We start from the raw sequence: 25400 nt of genomic DNA, 5'->3' as shown, positions 1-25400 counted from the left end.
AGCTTTGAGGAGGAGGAGTAATAAAAGCAGAATTGCCATCCTAGGATTATGGGACAGAATCTGTGCCAGCCAGTCCAGCCCTGGTAAGGGTAATGGACAGAGTAGCTGTTCTCCCACACCCTCCAGACCACTTTTTCAGTGACAAGTCTGGTTTTCAAGGGCTCTGGGATAAACAAAATAGCAGCAAGGCCTTGGCTAATTTTGCTGCCTCTGGCAATCTTCTACCCTAAGCAACCACTTACTTAGCATTCATGGCTCTGGCCCTAGCAGTAAGTATATTGGGGAAGGCTGAGAATGTGGCTGGTTAAGATTTTCAAGGCTGGTGCTCAAATATATGACAGGAAAGCTTCAGAGAAATACAGGTCTACCAGAACTAGGGCACTACACCAGACAGACCTTTTGGTGTTTCATACTGCAGAGTTATGAAAGCAGCTCCTGTACCAATTGTATTAATCTGGTGTCTCCCCCCACCACCACTTTGTTTACTCATGGTAACATGTATATGCTTTTAAATAGCTGCATAACTCTCATTAGGCCAAAATATTGTTTAGCAATGAGCTTGAAAATATCAAAGAAATGATACTTTCAAGACCAACTCCCCCTTCCCTCCAAAACCAATACACTGCAAAGGTCTACTGTAAAAGTTCTTGTTGAACTGGGCCTCTGTGATCTTGTTTACCAATAAATAGGCTTTTTCTTTCTCTTGTATGATGTGTTTACTCCAGTAACATGAAATGTAATCAATAAATAAACCAGAGGGAAAAATTACAGTCCTTTAAATTAAACCAGAAAGATCTCACTGATTGCTTATAAGCTTTACAGTGCATCACAGAAAACAGGCGGCTACCTTCAGAACATGTCTATCCTGAATACGTAGTTATTAAAACTGATTTTATTTGCGTGTGCATTTTACTACCTGAGTGAATTTTAAAGTGACTGACAATCAATTCTTACATCTTACCGCAGCAGGTCTTCAGAAACTATAACTGCATGCTTCCCATAAAATGTCTTGCATATTTTCCCCATAAGGAAGACCTAATATTTCTGATAGAAATCGTAGCAATTATAAAGAAAACAGGTTTACATTTCTCCAAATATGATCTGAACTCCTGATAATTTGAGGAATCTCCCTCTATTTTTGTCTTCACAGCTTGTGCCAGATCCTCACTGTGTACAGAAACTTGTTAGTGTTGGACTGTGCTTATTTCAAATTCAGAGTGAAAAAAAGCAATAGCTTTGTGGAATTGCACTACTACCAGTTTTAGCTACTCCCAATACAAAACACTAGCTGGCACTGTCTGGTTCTACTGATGCAGACAGCTGCCCAGTCCCCCTTTTCCTTTTTCCTCCTGCTGTTATGCTACACCTCCCTGTGTATCATCAAGTCTTTTTGGACTTGTAATAAGATTTGTGCCAGACTATGTTTCTTGGCTTTAACCATTAGCTTCCTTTCCAGAATATACATGCTGTTTTACACATACTTTTATTACTGACATCATGAGAATACATCTCCGCTATGTTTAAATTTGGGTGTTAACCTGATTTTGCTTCTTCCATATGTGGATGATGTGAGACTAAGAAAGCAAATTAAGAAGCTGTTACCTGCTTGGACCATTTCCCTCTGCCCTTTCACAGGGGAAGTGATAATCATTTGAAACAGCAGGCAGCCTCTAGCCAGCATAGTTTTCCAAAAATCTGAGTTTCCATGTATTTGAATCATATCACTAATGCAATCATATTGACTTTTCATTTTGTTCCATGATTAAACACCACCAGGCACAAATACAGGCCCCACACACACTTTGGTTGAGTATCAATTGGACATGCTAATAATCAAGTTTTTAGAAGTAATCATTAACATAGGTTCTGACTGAGATCTATCTCATCAGGAGTAAATAACAGGTATTTCCAAATGTCAAACAAGCAAAACATAGGTTGGTCCCCTATTAATCAAAGCACATTTAAAACTATTACTTTTGCTCCCTATGAACTTCTCATGCTATGAGAGTTTCTAAAAAATGGTAGGTAATAAGCAGTATTTTGTATAAATCCACATTCTACTGAGTGAATCCAGATGAGGACTCAGACATTCAAACACAAGATCCTGGTGTTCTCAATGAGCCATATGGGAAGCTTTATTTAGTTTATTTCCATTCAACATACTCTTCACACAGACTGCTTCTGAGGATCCCACTACATTTGCCTTGACCAGTAAGCTGGAATTGGCTTTAGTTCCTAGACTGGGCCTTTTATAACATACTGCAACCAGAAGAATTCAACTTGTCTATTTCCTAGGCCACATGATTTATGGGATCAAGTCTGGATCAACCAGTGAAAGACCAAACTCTCACTTTCTTGGAACAGAAGACTATCATTCCATACAATCAAAATTTATTAAAAAGGAGGAGATATTTTTCTTACTGCCCTTTGAAGAGACATTCCATGAATATTAAGAATATAGGCAATCAGTTGTTTATAGGTAAACAAAGCTATTTCTAAGGCCATTATCTGACAACATGAAATGATCAGCAGCAAAAATTGTTTAAATCTTCTGTCACCCTTTTATTAACCTTTCCCTCCCCCAGCTCTCTGTTGCAAGAAAATTCTGTCAAAAAATCTAGATCAGTTCCCACATTCAATTCCCTCATGCTGACACAGGTACAGCTGGGAGAGGAAACTGCAAGGTCATAAACAGACAGCAAATATCTAAAAACTGTTTACACTAGGTTTTTTTATTTGTTTTAATTGATATTAAAAATTGATAAAATTTAATCGATAAATTTATTTGATTTGATTGATAAAATTTAATTGATAAAAAACTAGTTTTAATTGATATTAAAGTACAGCCTACATTTTAACTTCTTATTCTGGCTTTAATCTGAACCAGCCACCCTTCTTGTGTCTGCAAAATTACTAAGGAAATGTCTAAGATTAAGTTTACTCCCACATAATTCTCAAATCCTCTAGTTCTCTCTGGGACAGAAGACCTCTAAGAGTAGCCCTTTTGACAATGCCTTTACATTTCTTTCTCCAGTAAATATGTGGCAGAGAGAAGTAGCAGGAGCATATGAAGACAAGAAAGATTGTTTAAAAGGAAAGAAAATTGTTCCCATACACATGAAATTAATAAGCGAGTACTGGATTAAGACTTGGAATAATTCTGCTCTGCCCTGCATTAATAGTCAGGATTTTCCTTTTTACATGTACCACCTTGCTTGGTGAATACCCAAATCTTCAAACTCAGCCAAAAAAAAAAATAAAAAAATCAGTAATTCATCAACTTGTTTCTATAAATTTGTGGGGAGGAAAAGAATTTCATAGCAAGGTATAATATCAAATATTAATATCAATTAGCATTATTAGGAAAATAGCTTGTTGTTTGAAGATTGATATTATTCTCCATTATATATAATATAGCCTTTTGAGATTGGAGTAACTCAGGACTGTGGAGTAACACAGATGAATAAGGAATTAGAAGCTAGCAGGATCCAAAATACAAAAAGGATTATGGTAGGACTGAGTATATTGGTGGTTCCCAGGCTATTGGTTGTAGTATAATTCAAGAATAAACTGAGCCAGTACTAGCTGTGTTATGGCACAGCCTTTCTCTAGCAAGAAAAGACTAGTTGGAACCCAGTTTGGATTTAAACAAATTGAAATTTGTACCCATTTGAGATCTTGTCACAGAGCCAGAAAACATGTCAGAAAGCTGCATGTAATCTTGGAGTTGTTACAGTCAGTTAATACTGATCACAAGAGACAAGATAGCTCATCATACATTTTAATGGAAAACATGGGAGTCACAGTTCAAAGAACCATGTTTGAGAGGATATTAGATAATTCTTCCTAGCTATAATTAGGGTACTGAATCTCAGTTAAATCAGCTTCCTTATCAGGTAGGAAATTCTCCTTTTTCTCCTTGCTGGCCTCCTCCCTGCCCTCCTCAGTAAACAAACAAAAAAACCCTCCACCACAAAATTCCCCAAAGCAAATACCAAGCCAAAAAATACCAAACCCAAACCACAACAAACCACCACCAAAACCCAACCAACACAGAATTGCTCTATATCTAAATTCCCATATCCTGCAGCTTTAGAAGCCCTTCATCATTTCATCCTTCTTTGTATTGCAAACTAAAAGGCAGAACTAATAAAAAGAAATCAAACAAGATGATGCTATCTGTTCCCCACTGGACTTCGAAGTACTTCAACTCAACCACAGACTCACATGACATTACCGGGCGAGGCATCCTAAATAACAGACTCCTTCAGGGAAGGCAGAATAAGTCTTCTCTTGCAAATTTACCTCCTGCTTATTTAATGCAGATTGCTGAAGCCAAATATGCCACTTTCTGGAATGGGGGATTAGTTCTGAAATGCCACTCTAATATAGATAATTCTTTCTTGCCTCCTTGAGGGTTTATCTGCCAGGCTAGACACTTTGTTAGCATTAAGTTGGTCTTCTGGCATTTGTGAGTGGAAGTTGGTGAAAATAGATGAGACTGGGTTGCAGAAGAACCCTAGGGGAGCAAAGTATTATTGGATGGCATGTGAAAACTCAATTAAATTTATGCCCAATCATTTTCAACACATGAAAAGAAAATCCAGAGCCAAATGTATGAACTCCAGTTCTCTAGCATTATCAAATTTCTGTCTTAGCTGTTTCCTTTCCGTATTCTATGAATCCTCAATTCTCCCAGCCTCAAGAGAAACCAGACAGTACAAATACAGAGATAATGACTGAAGTCCGCATGCAAATAGTGTGCTGATAAATTGGTTCAGGGCTACTGTCATGGCTTAGAGTTTATCACCATCAATTAAGCAACTAGGTAGAAGCATATAGATGTAAAGTAAAATAGCAATCATACTGATGCCTGCCAAGTAAGGACTGTTTACTTTATCCAGATATTGAGAGATATTGCCCTTATTTGGTTATAGAAGTATACATAATGTGTTGATTTACTTTTGGGATGACTTTGTGGTAAGACCTGAGATTTTTTTTCCATGAAAACAAAAAACATTTTGTTATAATTTGGCTACACGATACTGTCCTGACACTCAAATGCCAGCTATTTAAAAATCAAACAGTATTAAAATATTGCACCTACTTTTCCTGTATCCATGCACAGATCCTTAAAGCCAGCAGTTATTTACAAAAGCAAAATAACAGCACAATAATTAGCTCTGGAAGCTATCCATTTTCATACTAATAACTACTGAATATCATATTATGTTGTATTAGGAAATTTGTGATAGAAATATACTTTGTGCAAAGTTGGAAAGAAGCTATTAAGTAACTATTTGCAAAAGGTCTGGTAGCTAGGAAGAAAGTAAAAGACTCTGATACTCAGTTGTCATGAATACCTTTTGAAAAAGCCTGGAAAAATAATCCTTGACTGTATTTTTTTAAAAAAGTTTTTTGAAATATACCTTAATTTGTACATTCAGTTCACCTGTGTAAATATTATTTCAATTAACTTTCCATAGTGCCTTTAATTCTTTCCAAAAGTTGTAGCTTTCTGTATTATAAGCACAGATTCAAATGTCTAAATCACATCAAACTCATATTTTACCTTAACTGCTCTTCTATAAGAGAAATTAACTACTCCTTAATTCCAAGTTTTATGCATCTGAACCAGCAAAGAGAATAGCTACCTGACATTAAGTGTCTCTATCTGACAAAGCACACCTAATCTCCCCCAAGAAAATATCAAAAGCTAACCAAGCCCCTGTCTCTCAATCTCTTTCAGCCCAGATTTTTTGGGCAAGTTACACATGTGGAACTCCAAAGAAATCAGACCATGTGCATCTATGGCACCCCTGAAAATTAACAAAGCCTTTGAGAAAACTGACCTTAATCTTTTATGGGCTATCTTTGTGAAGTCAATAAATGGCAAAACTTGCACTTCTACTGTAAGCACTGAAACACCTATAAATCATTATTAGAAGCATCATTTTACTATAATCATATAACAACTGACAAGAAAGCCTCATTAATATTTTGATGTTGTCATTGCCATTTCTGATTCTTGGTGAAACAGGTAGCAAAGAACTGCTCTAAAATAAGCTGAATTCTTCTAAAGCTCAAGGTACTGGATGTATAACTCAACACTTGCTACCAACACAGAGCTCTTCTTGCAGGTGATGCTCCCCAAGCCTTGTGCTCATTCCAGGTTAATACACCCCACAAAATGAGTCAGGGTGGTGCCAGCCCACGGGTGCTTCTCGCAGCTGTGCCAATATGCAAGGGCTGCAGGAAGAGGCTTGGAAAGTCTGACGAGCTGAGAATTTACACATTGTTTCAGTCATTGGAACATACAATTAAACCACCATACAAAAATAAAAATTGAAGCACTTCACTGAAACCTAGCACTCTTTCCTCCCTCAATAACAGTTTAAGGAAAAATTCTGGTTTAGTTTAATAAAATGATGATTTTAGCTATTTAAACTGAACAGTCTCTTAAAGTCTTAATCTCATCTGTATTAATTTAATACTATTTAGACACTGAAAAACCTTTGCATATCATAAGGAGCTATACTGATTCATTCTAAACTACACTAACAGTACCAGATACACTTTATTATAAAATAAGCTCTAGAAGATTTTTTTTCATGTAATAGTGTCTTTAGTAGGTGGAGCCATATAAGAAATTGGATAACTTTCAATTCCAGCCACTTTTAGCACCTCCTTTTCAGCTTTAAGTGTTGATAGTTTTGGTTTCCAAACCCCCACGCCCCGCATTTCTATTATATTGTTTCCCTCTCTACTGCCAGAATTAGTTCTGTAGACTGAATAATAGAACATAGCAATTGTTGATTTTGTTTGAAAGGAGAGTGGCTTCACTTTTAAAAACACAAAGAAAACATAGTTTTAAGATAGAGCACAGGGAGCAAAATTGTAGTTAATATAAATACAATACTATTTTAAGACCTTCAAAGACTTCCTTAAAATAGCAAGTGCCATTTTAAAAAAAAGCCTTTTGAAAGACTTGTGGAACAATATTTCTGAAGTGATCAATATTAAACAGCTTTACTTGTAAATTGCAGATCAACTTTCTCCAAGAAAGTGTCCTTTTTTGAAAGAAAACGAAGTCCTAAGTTATTTAACAGGATTTGAACAAAGGGGCCATTATCAAAAGTTACAGAAACAGTCCATTTTTGTAGGAAATTGATAGCAGTAACTTCAGTCTACTTATCATGCAACAGCATTTTAATGAACAGTTATACTCTGGAGGTCTGTGTCACAGACAATATGGAATAATTATTCAGAGAAGGTTGAGGTATTTTCCCTTAAAGATGAGTTTTTAAAAACAGAATCACAATGGAAAAGACCAATCTATTGAACTAAGCTTTAGCAAAGCAGTATCTCCCCCCACCCAGTAACTTCTGGTAATATGCCAAAGCTCAGCTTCCATCACATTACATCATTTGCAGTCCAAAAAATGATAGACATCAATTAAAGTCATATATTCTAGACATCAGCTAAATATATGGAAATATTAAGTTAAAGTCTTTTTTGTTGTTTCTATCAGGCATTGTACAAGTGGCATCTAAACCACTTTGTTTCGTCTCAGAATAAAGGGAGCTATGCATTTCTTTTCTTGGCAGGTGAAAGCACAGCTAATACTGGAAGTAACTTCTGGTAACATCTAGGGTATAGAAGATGATGTATAACCAGTGACCCTTATTTTGGGGAAACCATCCAGAATGCCAACAGTTTTGCAAGTTTGAACAAGCTTTTTCCATTCACCAGTATCATAACAGCAAAGGTCACAGTAATAACTGGGATGAGAAAAGTTTAAAATACGTAATATCAATATGAATCCTGGTACAGTTCTTCCTGCATGATTGTATAGTTTGCACATGAATTATACACATTTTAGTGATGCTTTAATTTATTTTTCTTCCATGTATTTTCTCTGACAGTTCCATCTTCCCTCCAATTGGAAATAAAAATCAATTTAGTCTGCTGGTGCCCTTCTGAAAGAAACACAAACATTCACATACGCACCCCTCATTCCCTGACCTTATTCCCCCTTGCTTCATACCCAAACACAAAAAAACCCCAGGCATATGGCTTTTCAGATGAACTGGCACTTTAAAATAAGCTCATCCATGGAGGAAAACTGCTTTCAGGGCTAGAACAGTAGTCCCAGTGTAGTGATGGATATATTCTGCCAGACATAAGACACATTTGAAGGCTTTGTAGAAAAAAATGGTTTAATCCCAAATGGATACAAGACTCTGGTAACAGAACAATTTGCTAGTCTCAGGAACTGCTGTGTTTGACACAGGAGGTGGCACATTTTGCTTTCCCTCCATCTGTGACCTTTATATAAAGGTGTGACATAACTGCTATAAAAAGATGTAGTTGAATGCGTTAATGCCTCCTTTTGAAGTCTGCGATAATCTTTTTATTTACTTTTTAAAACAAAAAAATCCAATGGCAATCAATCTATCAATAAGTAAATTATGATCTGCAAGTAGATAGTGAAATAAATATTATTGTTGCTTTGAAACATCTGGCATCTTAACTGAGATGCCTTTTGTTTTTGTGACTCCTCAGTTTAGCATCTAATTCTGCAAAGAATGAATACTAGCTGAAAACTTTTAAATAATTATTCCACATTGTGGGTTGTTACATTCCCAGAAGTAGGTAGTGCAATTATTCTCGGTCTCAAAATACACAGTTATAGCAAAAGGCTAAATTAAATTTACTCTTGGTTTCTCCTTGTGATGTTTCTGTATGTACAACACTTGTATTTTAAAGTGACTCTGTGTTAATTCTCCTGGAGAGAGAAAAAAATTCTAAGAGGTTCATATGCTAGTTTCTATTGTAGGTGAGAACCAAATCTCTACCACTACAGCTCTCCCTGTGCAGCAGCATTGACAGTACCAGCTGTTATTCCAATAACTACTGTTGCAATAAAGCCATTTCTTCAAATTAGAGGATGCTTACGCTGCAGAATGATCTTTTTCTTTTGTACACTAGCATCAGGAAACCTTTATAGTAACTACAGATCTGGTCTGGCAACGATACTGCTGAGTGTTGAAATGACTTCTTCAAAGCTCTAGGTTTACAGCCCACTGTCCAAGTCCAGAGGATCATTATTTGTGCAAAGTAGTATCAAAATGTATTAATAAAACCAGTATTTAATAATTTACATTCCTTTAAGTTTTAATTGCTGTTCAAAATAATACTAAGTGACACTTACAAGAGAATCATATTGTAAATATAATGAAAATTCCTGTACCTTCCCTCCTTAGTCATCTTGGAGCAAGTCACAATATAGACAACTAGAAACACCTTGAAGAGCTGGCAGTTTAGCAGAGAATTGTGAATAAGAAATTCTACCCTAGCCAGAGTAGAAAACTCACTCCAGTTCAGCAGGATGCTGCAAAATATGCGTTACTTAAGGTATAGGATTTCTTTTCAGTTGCAAATGTTGAAATCAGCAAGACTTTTGAATATACACAATGTTTAATTTCAGAGTTTCAGTGTTCACATTTAATATTCCAAGTACATTCATCTGACCCTCAGATCAATCATTTTTTTAACTGACCCTATGTATATGGCTCTAAGAGCAGCAGTGAGACTTCTGCATGGCACAGCATTGCCAAGCCTCTCCCTAGCACTTACAGGTGAGACACATACTTTGAGCAAACAGACATTCCCTAATCAATTGCTGATAAGAGAGCTCAAAGATAGGTAGGTACCTGTATTCTGCAAATTTTCCCCTTTGCCTATTGAAAACCAGCAATGAGACTTGTTACAGACTCTCCCTCGGGTTTTCTCTAATACCAAAGTCCTTCATCTCATCCCAAACTGAAGACTTTCTGACTGGAAGAGACCCTGAGGTTGAACAGCTGAGACAGTTTCAACTCAAAGGTGTTTTTTGTGGGAGCAAATAAGAGTCCATACTACTTCTGCTTTTATATGGTTAGAGTCCAAACTAAACACAGTATTTGTGTGGGCTGGGTCAAATCTGGGCCCAAATTTGCCATGGTAGTTATTAGCTGATCATTGTTACCTTCTGTTGTAATCATCATGCTTGCAATATATTGGGAATTTCTGGGTATTTTTATAAACAAGCACTATGTTTTTACAAGATATATTGCTGGGCTTACAGACTGAGTGGCTTTTTATTGACATTTTTCTGTAATTTATTCATTTCTCATTGATGATGCAAGGCATAATTCTATCATTTGTTATTTTATGGATAATATATATAGTGCATTTTTTCTTTACACAGAACTATTAACCCAAACATACTAGTGGCAGGAAAATCTTAGTGCTAAACACTATTGAATTTAAAATTCTTGAAGTCTGACTCATTGCCAAAGACATGTGTACTTCAAGTTTAAATGTCATAAAAGTACAGCTTTGAGGCCAAAGACCCTTTATAGCAATAATATCCTGACACTACATCAGCTCAAGCATCACTGAATGTTAAACAGTTTTAGGAGTACAAATATAAGTATAATGATATTACAAAAATCTGAAGAGAAAAAAGAAAAAAATAAACAAGAATCAGTTTAAAAATACAATTTGAAACAAGTGCAAAATCTATGTCCACAAACTTGGAAAGAAAAATGCAATGCTGTTACATTAAACAAGAACAAACACAGCTATACAGACTAGGAGAGATCACAGACACCAGGGATGGATATTCCTTTGGTGCAGGGACATAGAGGGGGGACAGCTATCTTTAACCACATCTCAGCACTGTGACTAGTCATTCTATTAGCATGCTAGTACTAGCAGAGACACAAAGCTTTCAGGACGTAAAGCCATCTCCCTCAAATCTCACCGAATATATATTAAAGTAACCAGCAAATTGTGTTATATTTGCACCAAACAGATAATTACATTAGTACCCAGTGAGACTATGTAATAAGAGGGCAAATTTACTACCATTTACTGCACCCAAGCAGAGATTCTTTGGGGCCTATAAACATGTATTCATCTAAGAAATACTGATCTATGGGAAATCAGAATGTGTAGCCTGTCCTTCCATTTCACTCTGAGCTTTACAATTAAGGCTTCCTAAGGCAATTCTGTGTCAAAGTCATATTTTGACAATGTACCATACCTGTGGATAAGCATGGAGTTGGTGAGACGGAGAGGGAAGAATGAGAAGTCATTAGAGGAACATTTTATCACTAGGCCTTATAAATAAAGCATTACTAACATTTAGTCCCCCATAGCCCACAAACTTCACATTCTCAGCAGAGGTAATAACTGCTTTGGCATTCCAGCTTTCATACTCTCCAAAGGAGGAAGCCAGCATTTTTTCTAGCACTCCCAAGGCAACACAAATTTGAACATCCCTCCCTGAGTCACTCTTGAAGTGTCTGTACATTGCTTTATAAAACAAAGGCCTGCCTGAATAAAAATACCCTAGAACTGTTGCATATGAGCTATCCTACATGCTTTATAAATATCAATATACTCAGCCATATAAACTCCCTGAAAGAATTTATATCCCCACTGAAAGCAGCATAAAACAGGTGCTGAGGCAGAATCCAGGTGCACTGTAAACTCTCGGCCAAGTACTCTTGCCAGAGTCGCATATCATGGCTATACGTGATTCAGGAAGATAACTCAGTGCAGTTCCCCTTTTTGGTCAAAGCAGGAAAAAAAATAATAAAAAATTGTTGAAACAGACTTCAAGGGCACTATCAGTCTACCCAAGACAATCACTCCATCTTGGCTTATTTCCCTGGGAACAGCACTTGCTGCCTTTTTTTTTTTTTTTTTTTAATATTATGGTTCAGACTTGGTTGGCCTCAATTGTCTATGTGCCTAGTGTTTGGAATTGTTTGGATGCTCCAAAAGGCATACAGCCCACCAGCCAGAAATACTAAGCACACAGACATAGAAGATAACTGTGTCACATACTGGGCTATAACACATATCAAACATTTTGGTTATATCTGCATAGTTTAGTTTTCCTTCTTTCTCCAGTGTAAAATTTACTCTTTAAGCAGGCCCAAGCAGTTAAACAGTTACTGTGGATTATTTGTTGTGTTTCTCCAGAGAAACACAAGATGCACTCACTCATATTCAGAATATCTAAGACGACAGAAGAGAGTCAGTCAGGGTGGTTGGTGGTTTGGTTTTTTTTTTTTCCTTTTCTTTTTTTTCAATATGCAGCTCTGAAGTGTAATCCATTTCAGTAGCTGAAAATTCTTTGACTGTTTCTCATATTGGTTGCATTCATAGGCAACTTCTCCATGTAAACATTATGAAGCTGGGGATGAGCTGCTCCTTTTTTATTTTAATAGGTCACTAAATAGTAAAATTAGTCCACAAAAAAGATTCAATATTTCCAAAGCTACTGGAAAGCAAGCTCAATCATACAAAAGTTCTGGTAAACACTTTGTTCTTATTGTTTCTGTAGAGTGTTAATACATACCATAAAGAGAATACTATGTTCAGCTGGAATTATTGATGCAAGAATTCCACTTATTTCAGAGAGGTTTACACAATCAGATGACATATTGCAGTACCATATGAAAGATACTGCATAATAGCAGTGTCTTTAACGATGCTGTTGGACTCCCTTCCTCTCTTTAGTAACAAAAGACTTGAGCTCCTCTAAGGGCAACTGTAACTTGTCAGCATTTTGATCTTGAGCAAACATGCATCTGAAATTCCAGGTAATTTCCTTTCTCTTCCACTTCAGAAATCAAAACAAGGTCTACGGTATAAAACAGTCTTTTAGGAAAAAAAAATATTTCAAATTGTGCTGCCAAAAGATTGTGCTAGTATTTAGCTTTGTGTAATTTGCTATATGAGATCTAGAAGGTATGAAAACTGAATTTTATTAAGAAAGAATATGGCCTACTCTACTACTGCAGGGAAACAAACATCCTAAAAACATTGCTGCCTGAAGTATAGCAGCCATTTTTCATCTAGAAATGTATTTATCTCTCATCACCTTTTTAAAGTTATCGATAGCACATCTCCATCCTAAAAAGGAAGGGCCAAACTTTACAAATCCCTTTTTAGGCCTATCTGACTGCTTGCTCTCTTGGTGGCTTTTAAAAAATTATATTTTCTTTCTGTGTTGTTGCCCCTCCCCTTTTTCAGGGTAAATTGAGCCCCAGCCCTACACAGCCCAACACCTCCAGCAGTGTGACCCAGCCTGCCAGCTAGGAATGCACACCTCAGGCAGACCCTCGGGAAAGGGGGAAAACCGAGAGACAGAAGGAAAATAAGGAACACGCTGATTGATGTTAGGAAGGGAATGATGAGGGAAGGAACACCAAAACTCGTGAAAGTGAGCTCCTAGATTTAAATTTCAGTCAGGAAAAGGATCTGGGAAAAAACAAGTGCTGCCCTTTATACAAATCCTTAGCTCTGTCACAGGGCAAGAATTAACCACAAAAAGCCTATTACAGTGCTGCCTTCGGCACCACCACTAATATTTTCCAGGAGAGGGTTTTACACAGGGAAGACACCAAGTTTTCGTCTTAAATCAAGCAGATCTCCAAGCAGTTAAACTGACCTCCCTCTTCTCCCAAGGCAGACTGCTTTTCCTGTGAGGACAGGCAGCCATTTTGTGGCCTCAGAAGTAACTCCAGCTCAGACTCCAGGTGCTTTACCCAGCCTAGGATATTGCACCCAAAATAAGAGAAAAAAAGAAAATTGCCCAGACTCACTGTTTGCCACAGGAACACGAAGACCCAGGCCCAAGCACAGGGGAGACCATAATCACCCCTGCCCTTCCAACACACTTTTGATGCCCCAGGCCACTAGGGGAGCATGTGTGGGCAGGGGCAGAAATAGGCTCTGCTCCCACCACAGCAGCTGGACTACAGCTGCTCCTCATTACTCCTAATTACTGCCCGTCTCAAGTCCTTCTAGGGGGGTGAGGCTGGGGAAGGAAGAGTGATTTTTCAGTGGGCTTTTTAGTGCAAAATGCTTTCTGTGGCTGCTTTTGGCAGATGCTGTTTATAAAATATGCCTTGCCTAAAGTCATAATCTTACCTTAAAGCCTTTTGCTCTCCCTGACAAATTTATACTAAACTGGATTGTGGTTAATACAGCTCAGGTTCTCTGTGTTGCTTTGCCTTCTTGTCTCTAGGGTCGGTTTATCCTTCATATTTGCCTTTTCTAATGCAGCCACATAGTGGAAGACATCAACATTTCTTCTATGGTAATCTCCCAAATCTCTTTCCTTCGTCAGTATGCTGCACATTTTTGTAATTTAATAAGGTTGTGGGGTTTTTTTTCTTTTTTTTTTCCTTCCCTTTTTTTTTTTTTTTTTTTTGGTTCACTGCTCCTAGACTTCATATTTTACATCATGTATGCTAAACTTTGTTTTCATTTACTGGCCCAGACATTTAAGAGATGCTGCTATCTCTGAAACACGTTGTGCAGTTCCTCATCACATAAGGCTGACGGCTAGTAAAATGTCAAACATTAAAATTAAGTTGTTTTTACTGCTTTGGCAAACCTACCTGGATGAATTTTTCTGCATTCAAGTAGCTTGCCAATAGCACAGTCTATGTTTTAGTGAGTGAGTGATACAGAAACATCCGCTACCTGAAGAGGTGAGGGGAGGCACGTGCAAAGCCAGATCCACCAGCCTACGCTTAAAGCTTCACTTGGTATAAGCTAACTGCCACATACCATTCAATTAGATTTGATTCACAGAAGTTGTTCACTAGAAGTATGTGTATGCTAGAAAAATGTAGGCCTACATTTTGGTAAATATACAAACAAGCAATAATAATAAAGCTAGGCATGCTAATTGACACAAGGCATCGAGACTGACAGCTTGAATAAGTTTCAGGCTCACACTGATACTCTGCTTTCACTCAAAACTCTGCTTCCAAGCTGCTCTTTAAAGTGGAATCTCAGGCAGATTATTTTTATTGCTAGATTTAAGACAGTCTCTGACTGTGGTCTCTACCGGCACTGTTAAGAGTTTGCCAATTACTGCCAGTAATGGTGATAAACTTTTACACCGGTGCCACTTACTCAGTGATCCATCAAGAAATTATGAAAGTGCTTAACCTGATACACAGTAAATTAGAGAGCCCTCCTAACTTCAGTGGGCCTCCCTACAATGCATAAAGATAAGCATGTGTGGGAGCCACGTAAAATCCACATTACCTGAGAATGTTCTGAAGACAGGCAACAAACTATGTGATACCTTACAGTGACTACAGCAAGAGTTCACATGCAAACTGTTGCTGGACAATATTTTCAATCCTAGAATAATATCTATCCTAGCTTTAAATGCCTGCAGTACAAAAAGATACCCAAATTTAGCATAACACTTCTGGACTGAAGTAGCCTTTAAGGAGTGCAGTGGGTGTCAGCTCCTGCACTATTTCTGAGGTGAGAGCAAAGACACTCTTTTGTTGCTTTAGCTTGTGGTTTTCACACTGAGTTGGCGACCAAAGGACTGGGGAGCCAGCTGGCTCTTTTCTATCAGCAGGTAATTTTGTGGAGCAGATGAGAGCGTGCTGGCTTTCCCCTGCCACTGTGGTTCTGTGGGGCAGGCTGGATGCTCATATAGCAAAGGAGTCTTGTCACCTCCCAATTCCTCCTCCCACTGTTGCACATTTTTCTTGCTCCATTGTACATCTTTGAAATACTTCAAGAGTTTATGGTATCATAGTAACTTCTTATTATCAGTACTGTAAGGGGTTCAAATGGCGATGGCCTTCATGTATCCAGAACTGAAAGAATATAAAACAGAATATCCTTTCACTTACCTTCTTACTATCTTTTAAGATTTGTGAAACTATGGGCTGCTGTTAGAGTAACAGTAACATTTGTTACAACAACAACAACAAAAGATTCCTAACAATTGTAGTAGAACCATCCCCTGATTCTACCTGTAAACCCTACTGTTCCTCACCTACGGAATATGAATGGCAGTCTCAGCAAATGAGAAAAAACTATCACTAAGACAAAGTCCGGTTTTAAGTTTGTGAGTCTGTCCTCCTAAATCTACAGTTTCTTGTCCACCCCTGTAATCATACAATACATTCCAGTTGCCTAAACCAGCTGAGCTGCTAAAATGATAAGAAGAGGTAAAGAGTTGGTCTCTAGATCATCATGTTACCATTCTGAAAGTCATTTATGGATTTTGGCAGACAAAATGAAAAAGCATAATTGAGGATTGAAGTCTGACGGAGTGTTTTCATTTGGTTCTTTGTGATTCAAAGAGCTTTCTGTTCTTGTTCCCTTTCTTCTTTGAAGTGTCAACCCACAGCAAAATGGGCTCTGGGACTTTAAGAGACTTACAACTTGATGTGACAAGTTTCAAATTCAATTAAAAAGATATATTGACATGTGCAATCTCTGCTATGTGTGAAAATGTAGATTTAACAGTAAATAAGAAAATGTGTTTAGTGTTGTAAGGGATTCTCTCTCTATCACCCACTTGGAAGATTGAAGAGGACTGTGAAAAGCAAGGAAAGAAAGCAGGACAAAAAAATGTTTCACAGTGCTCAAAGTCACAGGCAACTATGATGCCATGTTGAAAGTATTCCAGCCAGAAACCCTTCCCCTGCCTTATTCTCCCAGCTGCATTTTCTCTTGTGAAGGAGTAGTTTACTCTACAAGTTATCAGAAAAGCAAGCAAACAAGGAAGTTTACACAAAAATCAAGGAGAATGGAATGATAGGACAATGACAGAAAACAACAAAAGCAAGGAAATACACAGATAAATGTCAAATGCACCCTCTGGACCCTTCCATTTGTTTTACAACAGCTAGTTTAAAAGACTCCTCCTTCCTTACTTCCAGGATGCCTCCTGCTGTGCCAAGATTTGAAGGCATTTGATACTATTTACTCTTAGTACCTGGTGTGGATTTCACCAGCACTAATGGATGCATATTACGGGTCTGAGAAGACCCTCTTCACAAAACTGTTGTGGGCAAAGCAGGGTATGTCTGTGGCAGGGAAGCAGGTATGTTGACCTGCTGCAAAAATCTAGGATCCTGTTTTTAAGACTCAATTTTACCACAAAATTCCTGTACAGAGCTGGATAATATACTTCATCTTTTTCTGCTTAAGCTCCCCATCTCCATAACAGCAAGATACTATATTTGCTTGTTCTTTGTGGGTGAGATTTTCAATATCACTGAGAATTAGCTTGAAACAGAGAGTAAAATCTCCCTGGATTTCAGCAGGAGGTTATTATTTGTGTGCTTTCATTTGTATGCTTGGGTTTTCCCCAACTGTCTGTCTAGATCATAAGCGCTTTGGGTCAGAGACTGTATTTCAGTCTATGTGTTAACCACAATTCACACAGCAGAGCTCTGATTTTGGAAGGGTACTCAAAATGCCAATGAATAACAGTAATTGAGTAGGGAGTGTGGGCTACTACCTTTCAGCCAGGAACATGGGGTAGTTGGTTGGGTTCAATCTGAATCAAATTCAGATAAATTCAGCCCTGGGCTCCTTTCATTTATTTGTTTCAGACAAAAACCCATATGCAAGTGTCAACTAGGCAGATTCCTCTACTCTTTTCTGAATAGTAGTGTGGAAAATGGGAACAGCTTTGTGCATGAAGAAAATTAATAGGTTTGGGATGTTATTTTCAAATTGTTGTAAAGTTTGTCATAGCAACACTTCTTTTGTAATTTCTTTGATAGCACAGGAATATTTCTTCTTTAGTGAAAGGTCAAACATCTCTTAAAATCAGTGAATGCATAATGGCTTTTGCTGTTCTAACAGGAATCATTAAACAAATTCATAAATCAATGAAGCACACCGATGCATTACTTTAATTATCATTTCTGTTCAGATGGTTGGTTTATGTAATGTAATTGTTTACTATGTCTGAGTATTACACTAGAGAAGCTTGGATGGATCTTAATTTCAATATCTATTTTAATTTCTTAAGCATTTTTATGAAATTAACAAACAATAGCCTATGGAGTAGACTGAAGAAATTCAGTTAAAGGAAAAAAAATACACACACCCCCTCTCCTTTTGGCATTTGTTATGAGATAATTTTAAACATGCCTGTCATTCTGTGTGTTTTCTTAGAGATGAATTCTATCCTTAGATTTGTCAGTTAAATCTCCATAACAGTTTTTAGGCATTACAGAGCATTACATGTTGTTAGGTAGACAGAATTTATGAGTCGTGCAGTTGGCTTCAACAGTACCATGCTTAAGATATTAGACATGACCAAACACAAAATGATAGACATTAATAGCATGAGAAGCACTGACATTTTTCTATGAGATACAAGGAATAATGGGTTAAGATGAAATATTATAAAATTCCTTTTCTTGAAATAATATTTTTCCTAGCAGAGTGGTACAGAATAGCTAAGTGTTTAACAATCATGATTTATGCTTCTTGCAAAATCAAGGGCTTGTCTTAGAAATAATGAGATTAAAACCCCTTCAACAACTATAATTTCGATTCTTATGTATTTCTTGTGTTTTTAGCTTTTGGGGTTTGTGTTGTCACTGAGAAATGAAACTCCCATAATCTGGTAACCTTAGGCACTGGGGTTTTCAGAATAAAATAAAACTAAGAATATCATAAAGTCCCTGTGATGGGATTTACAAGAGCCCAATGGCCTGAATGAAGTTAACTCAAGCAGCAAATTAGGGCCCTGCTCAGGGTATTGAACAGCAGGAAGTGAGGATATTCGTCAGCCAAACAGACTTCAAGAGATCGGAGTCAAACACCAGGATTTCAGGGGAGCATGAAGGGGAACTCTGGGCTGGAAGAGGGAGGCTGAGAAAGGCTGTACATGTACAGTGTAGAAAAAGAACTGTATTACATGAACAGATCACCTGGCTGAGAATGAGCTTTGCACTTATCCCTGAAGACAGTATCAGCACAAGTCTTTTGTATCCCTGTAGTCTCTCAAATTGGCTACAGTAGGACGTTTGTGACTTACAGGCCTTCAAAACTGAATTAATTGGAGAGAATCTGCTATTTTTCTCACCACTTATCTTATAACCTATATATTCATCTCATATCCAGGCACGAGAATGCATATTTCTGTCCCATGGTTTTCTGAATAAAGAATAAAAGGTCCTTCATTTATTCGTATTACATACAACATGTTTGAATGAGATATGCTATCTAAGTTTCTCATTAACATTAACGTGAGCTACATGTATGTATCAGCACAGGTCCCCTAAAGTGCCTGTCTCAATGTGCTGTACAATCCATCATGGGGCCTGAAGCTAGTAAGTAGGTCATGAAGCCATCATATCGGCTTTGATTATTTATAACTGTCATTAAAGTAATTCAAAAAGCAGAACTGAGGACAAGAAGACTATACTAAACCATATTGCTTTATAAATGGAAAAAAGCTGCTGTACAATATGGCTAGAACAATACCATGTTTAATTCACCTCAGGGTTAGGTCTACCAGAGTCAGTGGAGTTTCATCACAAATTACTATGGTTTATTGTGTTGCAATTCTGTGGATTTTGCAGCTTCGCAAATGAATAGTATAGTATTTAAAGAGTCAGATTTTAAAATCATAGGCAATGTTTTAGAAATGGGCCATAGAAAATTATTAGCAAAGTTTTTACAAAAAGTAAATCGTTAACCTTTACAACTGTGGTACCGAGATATCCTTAGTGTAATCTGCAAGATATTTATTGTTTCTATAGCCTTTGTGCAGTGTGACATTTCAAAGAATGCTTTAGTTCTGTTAAAAAAAAAACCTCCAATAATAACTCAACAATGTTAGTAATGCATTTTTCCCAGGGTCTTAACAATTTCCACTGTTCTACATATGTAATGCTTTCTCCTACTAGTAGCAAGTTGCTTCATAGATTGAATTATATTATTGTATAGGCTTGTTATCTTAAGATAGTCTCTAAGGGCTAGAATGTGTCTTGATGAACAACCATTAACACAAACTGGTACATAAAATACCCCTCTTGAAACTCAGCAGGTCTTAGAATTCAGCAGCCTGTTGAACTTCTCTGCTTTCTTGTTCTTGCTGGAGTATAACTTTTGTGCTGGTTTGTATAAGAAACAAGCTGAGATGTCCAAACACATGATAATAGGAAAAGGAGAAAACTGACATTCTGTCATACTAACAGGTTTTTGCTCCAGAATGTGAATGACTGGTATTATACAATTTCTTTGTCTACTTGAAACTGGTGAAGCAGTGTAAAGGAGTTCTCACCATTTTTACTCATTTGTGGAAATATGTAATCAAAATCAATCAGCTGCTGAAGTGCTCCATTATAACCTTATTTCAGAAACATGTTAGCATTAATTGTATTTTATTAGCATTATGAAAGGAATATTTTCAGCAGATACCATCTCATATATATCAAGGTACTTGCAGTACCAAAATAAAATAATGTACTACTTGAACCCTAATGCTTCAGAAAGGGAAAGGGAGTTGTTCGTAGATTTAATTATGCCTGATTTCATTGTGCATTATTCTAAACTACTGCTCCACAACTTTCCTGAGAAGTATCTAGGTACATTAGGCCTCCAGAAAAATACCTGGCATCAATCCAGCTCTTTTTTTGACTTGACTTGAGATTGTATAGTATGTCTCTCAGTGACAGCATAGACCTCTTTTCCCTTTCTTGTAGGGACAACTTCAGTGAGTGATTTGGGAGGGATATGTTCTTAACACAGAGGGATTTCAAATTTCTTAGTGAAACACACAGTTAAAGCCAGCTTAAGAAAGATGATGTTACAAAACAAATGAAAACAAAAGTTATACAAACAGGAGAGAACATTGTCAGTGTTGCATTTTCAAGTGATTTTTGAGGTTATCAATCATTTACTGACATCAAATGTCAACAGAATCCATCCATAGATCCAACTTAGAAAGACACAAAATCCTTCAGCGTTGAAAGGAGTTGAAAATTCATTGCAACTAGTATGAATGCATTTATTCATATAATTTGACTACAAATTAAACAGTTCACTGTTTATCCCTGATCTTTACACCAGTTTCATTAGCAGAGATGGGTTTAGCTATAGAAAAAAATGTAATTTTGTATCATGTATTATCTATCCAGCTTTACGTGCAGCAGCTGCAAGTTGCAATGAGTTTTTCAGGGGTTGGTGGGGTAGTGTTATTGTTGTTGGTGTGCAGGTTTGTTTTTTAATATGGTTATTTATTAAGCACTGTGAATGTGCTCAGCCCTGTAATTTACACTGATGAAGCCTGTCCCATAGGACTTCTGTTCTTAGATAGTGCAGTTCAGGCATACAGAATTTAGCCCGCTGATTTACCATGTCAGAACAGATTTTCCCTCTTCCCTTGCCCTGTCAGACTGTAGTTCTTTGTTATCTGGTAAAGGCAGCTTCTCTTCTCAATGAACCAGTCAGTGACATTGTCATCATCTGTGATGTTCCACAGTTCCCTGTAGACTCCAACACTGAACCAAAGCAGGGAGAGAAATACACATTATCCATATTATTACCCATAATTATGGTTCCATCTAAATAAATAGACACGATCCTGGAGGAGAAAATAAGAGTATGGCTGATCCTCAGGGAGTGCACTACTGAAAGAAGGCAGTGCCCCTGGAACAGTGAGGTCTGTATGGCACTTATACTGATATCGCAGCTGAGGACCAATGTTTGGGGGAGTTTTCTTCACGCAGTTTTCAAAACAGGTCTATGCCCTAAGGGCAAAGCTTGCTCTCCAGATGGAAAATTGAGGTAAGAGGGCTTCAACTACAGACCAAACAGCCAAATGTCTTCACCAAAGCTACCCTGATTTATTTATTTTTACAAGGTTTTGATTCATTTTGTTTGAGTGAAATGGCTGCTATTTCTGCCTTTGCTCAGTTTGAACATGTTTTAATAGAGGATTAGTCTCCTCAGGCAGGTGCAAGGAAAGTGCTTACAGGATGCGACAGTGAAAAGAACCGGCCGGTAGGGAAAAAACCTCAACATGTTGTGGTATAATGAGCCCATTTAAACAGAAGTGCATGTTTGACATTTACATTTCCCTGTCTCCTGTACAAGATCAGAACAATGTTCTGAAAATATAAAAGTGGTGGAAAATATTTTGCTTAAAAAAAAAAAAAAAAAGCCCTTTAATTTATTAAGCCTCCAGCCCTGACAGCTTGTCACAGGAAAAACTGGGTGCGATCCCTCCCTAGGGACAACTCTGTTCTCAGTTGTTCCACAGATCAGCTCTGGTGTCACTTTGGAGAAAAGACACCTGCTTCTTTCTCAGTCAGTGGTGAAACAACAAGCAGTATTTAAAAATTAACAAAAAAAATAAAAGGAAGAAAAAAAGGAAAGTAAATTTGATGAAAATTAGAGACTGGGGATAGGAGAATTACAAGAGAGGGAAAAATTAATAAAGCCTATATTATTTACTTTAACTTTCTAAAGCCATGACTAATGCATAATTTAAATATGTTTAATTAATTAATCCAGTAAATGGATACCTAGCAATTTCAAGGAGCTAGCAAATAAGCTAAAATAGATTACATTATCAGAATAGGCAGAGAGCATGCCCAATAATATCTGAGCTAATTTGTCTGTTAAATAACACATCATTGTTCCATTTCAAATTCCTCCTTAAAACCTCTTTGCTCTGTTGCACCTGTGAATGGTAAGGCTTAAAATTTGCAAAAAATACTCCTTATCATGTTGGCAGATTTTGCCTCATTGTCTTCTATTTCATGCTATTTGTACTATCTTGAACTTACGCATAGCACAGGAATTTTTCCAGTCTGTTTAGAAGGACTTTAGCACAGTGTTCTTCTAGTAAGAACAAGGGCTTGTAGACAGCACACTAATACTACTAATAGATTAATAACAAGAACGGCATTGAGTAGTTCATACTTTGGTTTAGTTCTTGAAAGTCACAGTCATAATTAAAGATACGTTTTCTAGTTAGTTTTCAAAGAAAAATAAAGCATAATAGAGACTTTTCATCTCTATGATAAATATTATCTGTAATATTTTGTATTTTTCACTGTCTTAACGTTTTTTAGGAAATAGATGAATACTTACAAAAGAAAGAACAACAATGAAAATGAAAGAGTTGATATCTATATGAAAAAGAACCACAAACATTTAGATGGAACAAAAGCTGGTCTGGATGTCTGCCAAAACTCATATCCAACACGGACCTCTTTAGGCTCAGCTAAACTTGGTTTTGATGATGGAGAGAGGCACAGGACAAGAAAGGAAAGAGTACAGCCACAGCAATGCAGTTTTGTGGCAGCAGAAGTGATGTAGACACTTGTAAAGTCACAGGTTGTGTTGTGGTGAGAACTATAGTGAATGAGAATGAAAGTGAGGAAGTCTCCATAAAGGTGCTTTTTAACCTGCTTATGAGCCAAAATGCAGTAAATTAATAATAAAATGACCAAGGAAAGTTTTACATCAAAACCCAGCGGAAAGCAGGAAAAGGAAGACTTCACAAAGAAAGCTGGTCCAATCTGCCTCTCTCCCAGAAAGATTAAGATAAATTCAGAAATTATTTTGACCCTTCTATAAAGTCTTAAAACTTTTTAATATAACCCAGAACCAATCTTGGCCTAAATTCAAAAGGCCAATGTGTATTTTTCAATTGCTGACATCTGAATACCTCATTAGTATGCTGAAATTGTCACTCAAATGGCTGTTTTATTTGCCTAAGTGCTGATCTAATAGACTGAATGCAAGATTTGGCAGTATTGTTAAGGCACCCACGCTGGAAAACTGAGTGTTGACTTTGAATTATATGTGCCTGTATTTGCGTGGCTGTTCGGTGAAAACAAGCCTTCTTTCTATCCATCATGGCAACTCTCACATCAAAACCTGAGGTACTGTACACTACCAGCCCATCAGATGCTACACTGCATTCATGTTTTGTCTTTGGGTTTTGTTTGATGTTTTTTAAAACTGATTTTACAGGAAATCACCACACATTTTTTCAATTTTAACTGTTTTTTTACAATTAAGGCTTCAGTTCTTGAGTATAATAGCTGATGAGAGTTTGAAGGAAAAAGGGCAGAGAACAGCCCTGTATTTAGCAGTAGTGGGACCAGAAGCTTAAAGGTCCAGACAGGATTAACTAAGAAAGGAAGAGTTAAAGGTACCCTGAACAGCAACCTTGCTGATGACAAGTTGATGATGACTAATGAAAAGCTGTTAGATAGCCACCTTCCTTTGAACTCACATTCTAATATAGGAAACTATTTAAAAGGCAGATTTTTAGGTGAAAATCTTTCTCAAACACTGAACATGGAACTGACCAGTCTGGGTTTTTTTGGCTAGGCTGTGTCATTAAATATTGGAAGATATGTTGCAAATTAGAGATCCCAAGAATGCCACAGCAACAACACACAACAAAAACCTCAAGACCTCTTCTGTTATAAGAAACTTATCAGATATTACAGATGACTTTGAATGTGTACTATCTCTTTAAAGTGAAAGTTAACTCATTTAGTTAATAAACAGTTTATCCTTGTAAGAGTTTAATAGTAGTGTGGGACAGCTTTCCTATTATTATCAACTGCAAGCACACATAAAAGGTGCTACATTTGCAAAGTATTATTATTCAAACCTATCAATGTTAAAATTCCTTTTTAGCTAATCTGCCCTCACAGCTTGAAACACACTGGCAGTTCTTGAAGTACTGGTGTTTCATCCAACAAGCCCTGGCATAATTCCAACAATGATTCTAGCCCTTAAAAGGCCTGGGACTTCAGTTAAGGCCAGTCAATCACACCGGACCGTGGCAGATCTGTGATGTGGGCAAATACCATGGAGAGACTATGATGCTGCCCTCACACTCATTTAAAACTTACTTTGAGAAGTCTTGGATCAGGTTTACAGGGCAGTAACGGCAGTATAACTATTTTTTTAAGAAAAAAACCCAAAGTCATGGGGTTTTACTGTATAAAGATGTACAATGTGAAAGTGCCTTCAGAAAGCGAACATGTATTTGTCCACATGAACCACAATCACAGGGAATGCACAAAGATATATTTGAGTGTCCAAATGTGTGCATGCAAAATCAGAAGGAAATGTTGAAAATAGACATGTTCTTCAATGAGATGTTTTTATTTTTTAAATTGATCGTGCCTATTACGTGCAAACTGTTTTGCATTTTTACAGTTAGCAAACGTCAATAAATCCATGGCATGTAAAAGGGCACTGCTACTATGGCAGTTATTGGAATTCTATACTTAGTCAAATATATGTAACTCTTAATTCAATAATCTTTAAAAGCAATACTCATTGTGGTTTACAGTATGACACCTGACCTTTTGTTAATGTCAAATACCATTTTACTTTAGCATGGAAAATTATTATATTTCTATAAATATAATCATTATTCTTGGAAAAAATGTATTAAAGAAATAGAATGGGAAACTGATCAGCTAATCAATTCACATGACAGTGGTTTTACATATTATTGTTGACATTTCTGTGAGTACCCTAAACAGGCCCAGGGTATAAAA

The 25400-nt window shown here is 37.0% G+C and overlaps 1 protein-coding gene across 1 annotated transcript in view; it reads right to left on the bottom strand.

The window, feature by feature from the left end:
• Positions 1 to 25400, bottom strand: part of ADGRL2 (adhesion G protein-coupled receptor L2) — a 404716-nt gene that overhangs the window by 354205 nt on the left and 25111 nt on the right. The window lies entirely within an intron of this gene.

The sequence above is a fragment of the Falco punctatus genome (genome assembly GCF_963210335.1).
Source record: "Falco punctatus genome assembly, chromosome: 11".
In the NCBI taxonomy this organism is placed as follows: domain Eukaryota; kingdom Metazoa; phylum Chordata; class Aves; order Falconiformes; family Falconidae; genus Falco; species Falco punctatus.
This window is presented reverse-complemented; position numbering and strand designations above follow the sequence as displayed.